Genomic DNA, 11,772 nt, shown 5'->3' on the forward strand with positions numbered 1-11,772 from the left:
GAAGTAGCAAACTCAGGTCCAGAAGTCAGAAATAATGACATCTGAGAATTGATGAGCTGACCACGCATTTCCACATTGAAAGTGCTGGATAGCCAAAACTCTTCATGGATTGCAGCAACAGTGAGTTAAATATTACTTAAAACAGCTTTTCCCAAGTTTTTACTCAGACATAAAAAAAAAAAAACTTTTTTTTCATAAAGCTGTTTTTCTACATGACGTAAATTACTAGTAAATTGTGCGTAATTTACTTTTAAAAAAACGTAACGAGTATATTATCTTGCCAATCCTGGTAATGGTTAAGTGAAATTCTGAGCTTTGATTTGCATATAATAGGTAACCTGCATCCAATGCTGAAGAGCTAGAGAGAGGCTTTAATAGCCCCATCTCGTTTACATGGAAGCTTATGATTGCATTTATGATTACAATATAGGTGACTTACCTATTTTACATATGCAATTGTCTAACTAGAGTCCGACTTTCGAAATACTTTTTTTTTCTGCAGGTCTTTGGTACGGTTGAAAATTTACAGAAGCTTGTAAGCGGGGACACATTATTTATGAATGGTACATTTAAAGCTGCTCCACGTCTATTTCATCAACTTTATACCTTACACGGAAAATATTTGGGGCAGGTCTTTCCATTTCTATTTTGTTAACTGCCAAGCAAAAAAGAGGACGATTATTACAGAATGCTGTGCTTAATTAAGGAGAAGGCTGTTGATAATGGTTTCACCTTGCATCCTGCCAAAGTTGTTGTGGACTTTGAAAGGGCTGCTACCAATGCTTTATTTAGATCTATTCCTAATGCTACTGTTCGTGGTTGTTTCTTCCACTATACTTAGTGCATCTGGAGAAAAGTCCAGTAACTGGGTTTATCTTTATTGTACAGTCAAGATATGCAAGTTAGAAGGTGGATACGACGAGTTAGTGCTTTACCACTTGTACCCATTGATAAAATTGGTGATATGTACTTACATATACAAGAAGATGCACCAGAAGTGCCGAATCGAGACGATTTTCACGATTGTTTGGTTGAAACTTGGTTCGACGATGCAGACATCAAGATCGCACCGTAAGTACTGTATAGTTAGGTTTAGTTTTTCTTACAAATTATATAAAACATATGTAATTTCCTATTGCAGTAATTTTTCCTCATTACCGATTTGGGTTTAGTATATTGGTCCAAAATTGCAATAAAAAAAGACAGACAAAACTATTTGCTTATGTTGATCAATTCCAGTGCTTCCTCAAACATATAGTTTTCGAAAATGGCTCTGATTGTCACTGAATAAAGTGACACTGACACCATTGTCAAAAGCCCGCAAATTAATTACAGTAATTCATATGTAATTTACGTGTATTTCTTATGTTATTAATGGCTGAAGTGATTGTTAGCTGTGTAAGTGTAATAATTATGGATATTCAAATATCTGAGCTCCCCATGTCGATACATTTCAGTGTGAAGAGATTATTCTTTTGTACTTCTGTCTCCTCCCACTTTGACTGTTGCGATTTTGTATCGCGTGTTAGAATCTTCAGTCTGTTTACTGCACGCTGAATTTCATAAATTTTGGTAGGAAACTTGATGCGCTTTTCGTTGAAACTTCAACAGATATTTCAGACAATTATCTATTCGTAAACGTTATAATTTGTTTGCTTAGTATTGTTCAATACTAATGCTCTCTTAAATGTTTTCCAGTGAACTATGGAACCATTATGACAACGGAGAAGAAAGGACAACCAATATAGTGGAGGGCTGGCATTCGAAGTTTAATAAAAGGCTGACAAAGGAACATCTGAATATGTTTACCCTTGTCCAGCTTTTACAGCAAGAGCAGAACTATAATGAAAGATCAATGATGCTTCTAGAAGTTGGGAAGAAACCAAGAGAACAGAAACTAAAATATAAGCATATTCAGCAGAGAATCGGGTCTAGGACAAATCTGCCAATTACCAAATGCGCCAATCGTGAAAATGGACAAATCTGCCAATGGACAAATCCGCCAATGGACAAATCTGCCAATTGACAAATCTGCCAATTACCAAATCTGCCAATTACCAAATGCGCCAAACGCGAAAATGACCAAATGCGCCAATTGTGAAAATGGACAAATCTGCCAATTACCAAATCTGCCAAACGCGAAAATGACCAAATGCGCCAATCGTGAGAATGGACAAATCTGCCAATTGACAAATCCGCCAATTACCAAATCTGCTAATGGACAAATCCGCCAATGGAGAAATCTGCCAATGGATAAGTCACTGAACTATCATTGTATTTTAGATGTATTCTTCAATCATCATCCCACAGTATTAAAATAGTTATATAGAAGAAGAATTACTTAAGAAAGAAAGCTGGAAAGGGTATTTTAATTTTAATGTGTGTTACTTTTATAAATTCGCAATTATGTTTCAAAATGAATGTTTACTGATGTTGGTTATTGGAGTTTAGTATCTCATTGCTGTACTTGGGTTATATGAGACGTGACGTAACGCGTTTGAATTTTAATGTCCTCTCACTGGGAATCGAACCCGAAAAAACTAATGATTGTTGTAATTAGTGGGTAGCCAACAAATAATTTCACTGGACAACAAATTTTAACTATTTTAATACTTCGGAAAAGAAAAGTACATTTTCTTATGCAAATGAGGATGCTGAATACGAAAATAAAAATTAAAATGATGAATTGGTTCGAGTTTAAGTGTAATCGATAGAAATGTGTGTTATGTAGTGTTGATACTTAGATTCTTGAATTTTCTATTTGGTCTTTCACTTAAGTAGCTATTGCTTCAATTCTGTTCATTCGATTATCTTGGTTCATATGTCATTCACTTCAGAATAAACCAAGCTTGCAAATGGTACTATGCGCATGTATACATGATGTATAAGAAGAAAGAAATTGAAGGTAAAATTGGGAATTTCCCGTCCAAAAGTCCCTTTTTTCAAATGTAGCACTCCCTGGTACGGCCCCGACTAAAGGCATCCAAATATAATATACCTTTAAAACTACTGTAACTTATAAGTAATACATGTGCCAAGTTTCATTGTAATACCTACAATAATACATACAATAGTGACGGAAAAAATATTTCTCAGCTCTGCTAGACAATACCAAATTTCATATAGGAAAAAAGTGAGATAACTATAAAATCAAATGAATCCGAACAGTGTTTTTTACTTGAAATGAAATGAAATCTTTGAGTTTTACGTCCCACGTTTATGCCGATAAGGCTAAAGGAGACGGTGATGATGGGTAATGAATGAAACGGTGGAATGAAGAAAGTGGGAGGAAACCCACGCACACGGTGTTTGTCCACCACAAGGTTCACTTGGCGGGGACTGGGATCGAACCCGGGACCCCAAGCACCAGAGGTGAACGCTCTACGACTGAGCCACCGCGGCCCCTATTATTTATTTGAGTATCATGACTTATACGTCATTCTCTTCAGAATAAAACAGGCTTTCAAATGGTATCATGATAATATGTGTTCGTGTGTGTTGTACGAGAAAAGGGGAAATTGGGGTAAAATTGGGAATTTTCCGTCCAACAACAATTGGCAAGAGCAGAGTTGCTCCAGTAGCCCTGATATCGTTTCTCCATCATAGATATAACTCGGTAGAAATGTTTCCCATGTTCATCAATGACTGCTCCGCAATTTTCTGGGAAGAAATCTATGTGGGATTGCAACATATGTATTTTTAGTGATACATTACACCCTATTGCTTGGTAGAAGGTATTGGTGCACCTCTACTTCCTTATAGTTCTTAGACCGCTCGTTTTCCAAAAAACATTCGTCACCACTTTTCGGAAAGAATCTCATGTAATCCTCTCCTCATTTTCTAACACAGCATCAAATTCAGGATCATTAAGGAGTTAGCGAATTTGAGTGCCAATAAGGATTTTTACCTGATTTTAGTTTCAGCAATTTGTGGAAGTTTACGCAGAATATATTTGAAGAATGTTTTGATGCGTCTATGAATAGCCGCCATTCATCGAGATTATCGTCTATGTTAAGTTTACTCATAAGACCAGTTAGGCCTACATTGTTACAACGTAATATGTCACTTTCCACTGAAAATACTGTTTAGGGATTCTGACTGTTCGAAACACGAACACTTTTAGATCTTTAGAATAAGCTTCCCACTTCTTAAGTTTGGATACCAGCAGTTCTGCGCCACTTTTTGACAACCCCAGGTAATTTAATTAAGATTGAGTATCATATGGTGAATAGATAATGATATTTTGGTTTTGTGAGGTTAGGATCGGTGGAAGAATTTGACAATGTGGGTCGACATTGTTTGCCTTTTGCTCTTTATCGGGGGAAACACCGGAGTAAGGTACGGGAAGTTGTGGAACCTTTAGTTCTTCAGTGTGGCACAGTGACGAACGTTTCAAGGAATATTTGAATAAGTAGCAGTCCACTTTTTTCTTTTTTGAATAGACCTTTAATTGGAAGAACTATGCAAAAATAGCAGTTTGAAGTATGATCTGTCCGTTCTCTTCATATCATTGGAACTGCAAATGGCACGCATGGCGTTTTTCCGTGTAGCCAGTCCCGCAAATTTGTAGAACAAGTATTATAACCAGTGGCGTATTTAGGGGGAGGGGCTTCCGGGCTTGAGCCCCCCCCCCCGAAATCTTACTTACTATAGTAAAGTATATGAAATATCTTGCAGAATTTTCAGGCAAAGCCCCCCCCCCCCTGAAAGTTAACAAAGCCCTCCCCGAAACAAAATCGTAAATACGCCACTGATTATAACATATATGTGGTGCTCACTTCTTGTCCACATCTCCCACTTTACAGCTAAAGTACAAGTGATAGGCTTTCTTTATGATAGGAGCGAAATTCCACTTTTCGCTTCACTTCGTTAAAAACAACAATTTGCTCTGCACTGCAAACACATTTACGCGACATATTTCTGCTTAGAATAGTCATAGAAAGATAAATAATAATAATAACACCCACCCACCCACCCAATATCTCACCACCACTACGCCAATTGTGATGATCCAAACCGGATTTGTAGAAACTTTTTAAAATTTAATATTCCTATAGATAATAATTTTTAACTATGATTGCAAGAAAGTAACCATAAGTACGACAAACATTTTCCATTTGTTTCGATTAAATGTACAGTTCGTGTATAGTTTTCACAATAAATTTTGGTAATACTGTACATAAAATGCTTCTTATCGAGTTTTAGAAAGCTTTACTCACAAGACGTTGAAGTGAATTGACTCAGGATTTGTTTTGCTTATTATCCATATTATCAGGATTTTTCGGATTTTCGATTTTCCAGATTGCCTTTGGTCCCAGATAGTCTGGTAAACGTGGATGTACTGTATATAAAAAAAGACGTATGTATGAACGTATGTAGACCCTATGTGTATGGGTGTATATGTTCTAGCATAATTCTAGAATGCTTGAGCAATTTCTATCAAACTTGGTACACGTATTACTTACAGTGAGGAAACACACACTATAGGAGAAAGATACCCCTTTCATCCCTAGGAGGGTCACAGGAGGATGATATGTAAAAATAATAATAATAATAATAATAATAATAATAATAATAATAATAATGTATGTAGGTATATCTCTATGTATCTATATATTGTCTAGCATAACTCTGGAACGCCCGGAGCAATTTTAACGAAACTTGGTACACATATTACTTATCACCAGGAAAAAAATGTTGTAGGGGTGAGATACATCTATCATCCCCAAGAGGGTCACAGTGGGATGACATATACAAATAATCGAAAATGACTGGCATTAGTGTCGAATTCTTAGTTTTCGGGGTCAGGAGATGAATGGCGACTCCCAATGCCATTAGCGTAAAATATAGCCCCCACTGGTATGGAAAGTGAGGGGAGTTAAAAAGTCACAGTGAGTATGACATGAACAAAGAATAGATTCAGTCGAGATAAACCGGGTAATCACTCGTTGAAATGAGCATTATATGGGAAGTTGGGGGATTCAAATATTTTAGCTAATATATATATATATATATATATATATATATATATATATATATATATATATATATATATATATATATATATATATATATATATATAGTGAAAAAGTTGTATAAAAGTTGTAGACGCTGTAGCTTACAGTTTACATTTATAACAATGAAGGTTGTGTGTGGGTTTAGTATGTGTTTCGAAGTTTCGAAGTTTTGTTCTCTCTCAAATTGAAAAGATATATATGTGACTTTAAGAAGTTAAAACTGTATTTCCTTTCCGATACTTTAATTTGTTATTCTAGAGCAAACTTTGTTCTTCTCAAGTTTCCTTTGTAGATATTTGGAAGTATTTATCTCTAATAAATTGTGTAATCATTTTACTCAACGTAATTGTGGTTTTGCTTTTTACATTATACCGGACACTTTCCCTACATTTGTTATACTAAAATGATTTTTAGGGGTAATTGGTCTCATGAAACAATTCGTTCTACTCGCGTGTTCAATCTAAAGAGTTCTTGAATGATATTTGAAAATTAAGGGGAAATAGGTACTAATAAATTTCCCTCAAATCTAAATATCCCTTTTTGTGTGAATTAGGCAGAACAGGTATTCCTGTTCTGCCTAGAGATAAGATTAAATCAAAAATGCGTTACAAAGTGCTGGAGGGTCATTAGGCAGAACAGGTATTATGCAGAACAGGAAGTCATTAGGCAGAACAAGTATTATGCAGAACAGGAAGACACCATCGCAAGAGTACACGAAAATCTGTCTTGCCGTGTGGAGAACGTTTCAGTTGTTGATCAGCGCATCGTTTTATCAGCGCAGAGAGAGAGAGAGAGAGAGGAAAAGCACCAGAAGCGACATAGGTTCGTAAACCGATATTCCGCCATTTTTTGGGCTGGAACACGCTGTACTCTACCGAAGACATCAGTAGTTTCTATTCTTGCCATTAGGTGGAACAAGTGCAGTTTAAACCAGTTGTAAGGGTGGATTATTGCGTGAGGAACATTGTTATGTTTTTTCGTTGTGCTAAAATTTCTGTTGATAATTCACCATCACCAGAAATCGAAAACTATTTAGAGGTAGAAGTTTTATTCATTACATACTTTATAATTTAAGTTTTTAAGTTTGCAAATCATCGTGGTTATTGTGCCAACTGATTCTCTTTGCTAGTAAAACATGTACAAACATGTAGGAGTAAGATGTTCTATAAACCGACCCTTTCAATTACAAGTCTGCAAATCTGTCAACCAGAGGCCGTAAAGCTACTCAAGCGACAGTGATAACCTCGTCACCGTATATAAAAAAGAACTATAATGTACTATGGAAAAGAAGGTGCAGAAAGAAACTAAACGGAACGCAGGTAGGCAAGAAAACTCGAAAGGAAATGCAAGTAGGGTTAAGTCCCAATCTACGTCAAAGTCAAGGAAAGCGCTAAGGTATGAACAAACAGACAACGACTCATCATCACATTAACAACATAATAATTTTCTGAAGGTGTGTCGATTTTGGGGCCTGGTTTCTAAAAATATGATTTCGAAGACAATTGAACAAATCGTCATAATCGTGGCAATATATGGCAATTTTTAAAACTTGTTACACAATTTTATTGAGTAGTGTTGCTAGTTTAAGGAACTTGATGATAATAGTAAAAATAAAAACATTCGGGACATGTATACGGGGATCAACGAAAGGCTATCAACCTCGTGCTTATATATTAAAGAAGGCTAACGGAATAGTTCTCACTGATACAGATAGCATCTTAAATAGATGGAAAGATTTCTTTGACGATTTGCTTAACACGCAGCCAAAAATTAATGTGCATGGAGACATTGACAGACTACACATCGCAGAACCGTATATTTCAGAACCCAACTGAATAGAAGAAGAAATCGCCATAAAGAAAATAAACAAACACAAATCCCCTGGTGTAGACGAAATTCCGGCTTAGTTAATTTTATCTGGAGGCGAAAAATTGTGGAGCAAGACAGGCCCGTAGCCAGCCCAAAAATGTAGTGGTGCGGCTGAAGTTAGGGGGGGCCCGATCCAGCCATATGATAGTTCATCACCGTATTATAGTTCATTTGCAAGCCTACCGTGAAAAATTTGGGGGGGGGGTAGCAAAAATTTAGGTGGGCGGCCCCCTAGACCCCCTTGGATACGGGCCTGGAGCAAGATACACAAACTCGTTCTCCTTATTTCGAACAAGGAAAAATTGCCACTGGGAAGAAGACTGGGAAGAATCAATCATTGTTCCAATCCACAAGAAAGAAGACAAAACTGACTGTAATGATTATCGAGGCATTTCTCTTCTGTCAACATTCTATAAAGTCCTTTCCAACATTCTATTAGCAACATTGACCCCATACGTAGATGAAATTATTGGAGATTATCAGAGCGGATTTAGACGAAATCGATCAACTATCGACCAAATATTTACCATTTGACAAATACTCGAAAAGATGTGGGAATACAATACCCCGTTACATCAACTATTTATTGATTTTAGAAAGGCGTACGACTCGGTTAGGAGAGAAACGTTCTTACAGAACTTGAAATACCATGAAAGCTAATTAGATTAATTAAGATGTGGTTAAATGAATCCCAAAGTAAAGCCCGGGTAGGAAAAATTTTAGTCCACGAGCTTTCACGGTCTAAAACAAGGAGATGCGTTGTCGCCGTAATTATTCAACTTTGTCCTGGAATACGCTACAAGGAAAATCAGAGATAACAACCAGAGCCTAGAGTTGAACGGTGTTTACCAGGTTATGAAATATGCTGATGATATAAATTTAATAGGGGATGATAGGAGAACAGTAGAAAGAAATGCAGAGAAAACTAAATACATGGAGGTGCGTCGAGACCGTAATATGGCAAATTATGGATGCATTAAAATATTAAATAATACTTTTGATAAAGTGAATACTTTCAAATATCTAGGATCAATATTAACAGACGAAAATCATGTTCACGAAGAAATTAAATGTCGACCCTAAAAGCAGGGTATTCGTTTTATAATTCAGCTCAAAATCTGTTGTTATCGCGAATTCTGTTAAGGAATTTGAAGCTTAAAATATATAAAACGATAATAATGCCTGTTGTTCTGTATGGTTGCTTACTCTGAGGGGAGAACAGACTGAAAGTATTTGAGAACAAAATCCTGAGACGAACATTCGGATCCAAGAGGAACGGAAACGGGGAATGGCAGAAACTTCATAACGAGGAACTGCATAATTTATACGGTTTACGAAACATTGTTAGGGTCATCAAATGTAGGAGGCTTAGGTAGGCAGGTCATGTAGCTAGGATGGAAGAAAGTAGAAACGCTTTCAAAGTCTTGACTGGAAGACCAATCGGAAAACGACCATTAGGAAGACTTAGGCGCAGATGGGAGGACAATATTAAGATGGATCTCGCAGAAATAGGAACACAAAGTAGAAACTGGATCCAGTTGGCTAAGGATAGAAGTCAGTGGAGAGCTTTTGTGAACGCGGCATTGAGTGTTATATATATATATATATATATATATATATATATATATATATATGTGTGTGTGTGTGTGTGTTCGCCTGCTTCTTCGACATGGCAGTTTATTAGTTGCGTGATATTTTTCTGGCTCCGCCATTGCTGCAGACGTATTAAATTAATGCTTTATGATATTATTCGATATTCTCATTGTTTACGATTTGATATTCTTTAAGTTGTATATTCATATTAGAGCTTTAAGTTGCGGCCATCTATATGCTTTAGCGTTTCGCCCCATGTTAAATAGTTTTACGTATTCAGTGCACAACGACTTAAAATATGCACGCAGATACACTACTGATTCCATTAAATCTGATTAGCTGCCGGATATCATTTTGATTTTCTTGTGGGGGCTCAGTGGTACAGCTTTCGCATCAGGTGCTTAGGGTCCCGGATGCGATTCCAGCCCCGTCAAGTCAGTGGTGCCCACCCCCCCTTATGTCCATGACGCACCCCCCCCAATTGTCCTCCGTAGGTGTTCTTCCATGAAAAAAAATCTTCTTTTCGATTAATTTTTACACTCCCTCAAACATATTTATACAGATTTTTACCCCCCCCAAATATTTCAATGACGCACTTTGCGTCATAGCCCCCCCTTGTGGGCACCCCTGGTCAAGTGAACTTTCTGATGGACAAACACAGTGTGCGTGTGTTTTCTCGGGATTCTCCCGTTTTCTCCCACTTTCTTCATTCCAGCATTTCATTCATTACTCATCACCACCATCTCCTTTAGCATAACCGGCATATCAGTGGGACGTAAAACTCAAAGATTTCATTTCATTTTTTGATATTCTTGAAAAACTGAATATAAGACAAAAGTTACGTAAAACCAGTATATTTGGCAACTTTGTCGTAGGGTTGACTTCAGCTGTAAACAAGGAAATTAATTCGCAACTTTGCCTCACCCACAGATAAATCGAACAGGATATGCTTCGTAATCTACGTCTCTCCTAATTTCAAAACTGACACTATTTGGTTAGAAGTAGAAATGGCGGCTACAAAACCTTCAATTTTGACAAACCTATTCCGAAATTGCTCCTGTTATTTTTTTCTGTTTTGTTTTAAAGGGGAGAGGTGTCACTTCTTGTTATTGTTATTGTATTGTATTTTATAATACAATAAATTAATTAGTTTTTAAAATTTAGAAGGACGTTAGATACCATTAAATGACGTGCAGATAAATTTTCTTGAATAATAATGTTGTAAAAATGATCTTAGATATGAAATAGTTTGGATTGTAGTTCAGTTAATATTTTCAATATTAAATAACAGTTCCTTACTAGATCTTACATACTTGTCTTATCAATTAAGATTATTGCTTTGCTTGATTTTCAGTGAAACGTTCACTTCTTGCATTTGTATTTATTTAATGTTCTCTATTAACTTGATTTCTTCCAATGTGTTTGAACAACTCTGCAGAAAAGTCATGGCTGGCCTTTTTCTATATAAGTCGTGGTTAACACACCCATTGTGATACTAAATACGAAAGTTAGCATCACGTTTTAGCTAAATTCTTAGTAGGAGGCTAATCTCACTTGAGAACGTCTCCAAATACCTACAGCTAAAATTCTTTGTATGTACTCAAATCCGACTTTAGTTGGATATAAAGCCTGATTCCGTAAAGGTTTGCATCAAGCAACGAAAAATCTGCATTTTGTTTGCAGTATTAGCGGTTATAATTTATTATTGTGTGCTTTGCGTTTTGTTACGCTTTTCGAATATTTTGAAGATTGTTACGGAATAAGACCCTTGTTATGCTGTACATGTTAATTGAAATCCGACCGAAATCGAGTACGGGAACGAACATAATAAACAAATAAAATTGTAGAACTTAATTTTATAAAGTAAAATAATTTTTAAATATCTTTTTCCGTATGTTATACATACCTATTTTCTGATTTAGTATGTTTCTCGTTTGATAGTAAACAACTCTTTGGCACGTGATCGATCTACCTTAACAGATATTTTATGCCTTCACTCGCGGCAACGATGACACAAAAGACTTGTTCAAATAAGTGAAAATTGGTGGGGGTCATATTTAGAGAATCATTTAATGCTAGAAAAGTGAAGGATTTCTTTTTAAAACTGAGGGACAATTGCACATCTGCAAGTGATTCTCAACGCTCTTAATTACGTATGTATTTTACTAGTCCAGTTATAGTTACCATATTACTCGCATTGCCTACAATTTTACATAGCGTATTATACCACATAATATCCTATAGGCAGTATACCAATACAATTGATGGTAATAATAATAATAATAATAATAAT

The sequence above is a fragment of the Thermobia domestica genome, chromosome 7, assembly GCF_964235325.1.
Source record: "Thermobia domestica chromosome 7, izTheDome1.hap1.1, whole genome shotgun sequence".
NCBI classification, from domain to species: Eukaryota; Metazoa; Arthropoda; class Insecta; order Zygentoma; family Lepismatidae; genus Thermobia; species Thermobia domestica.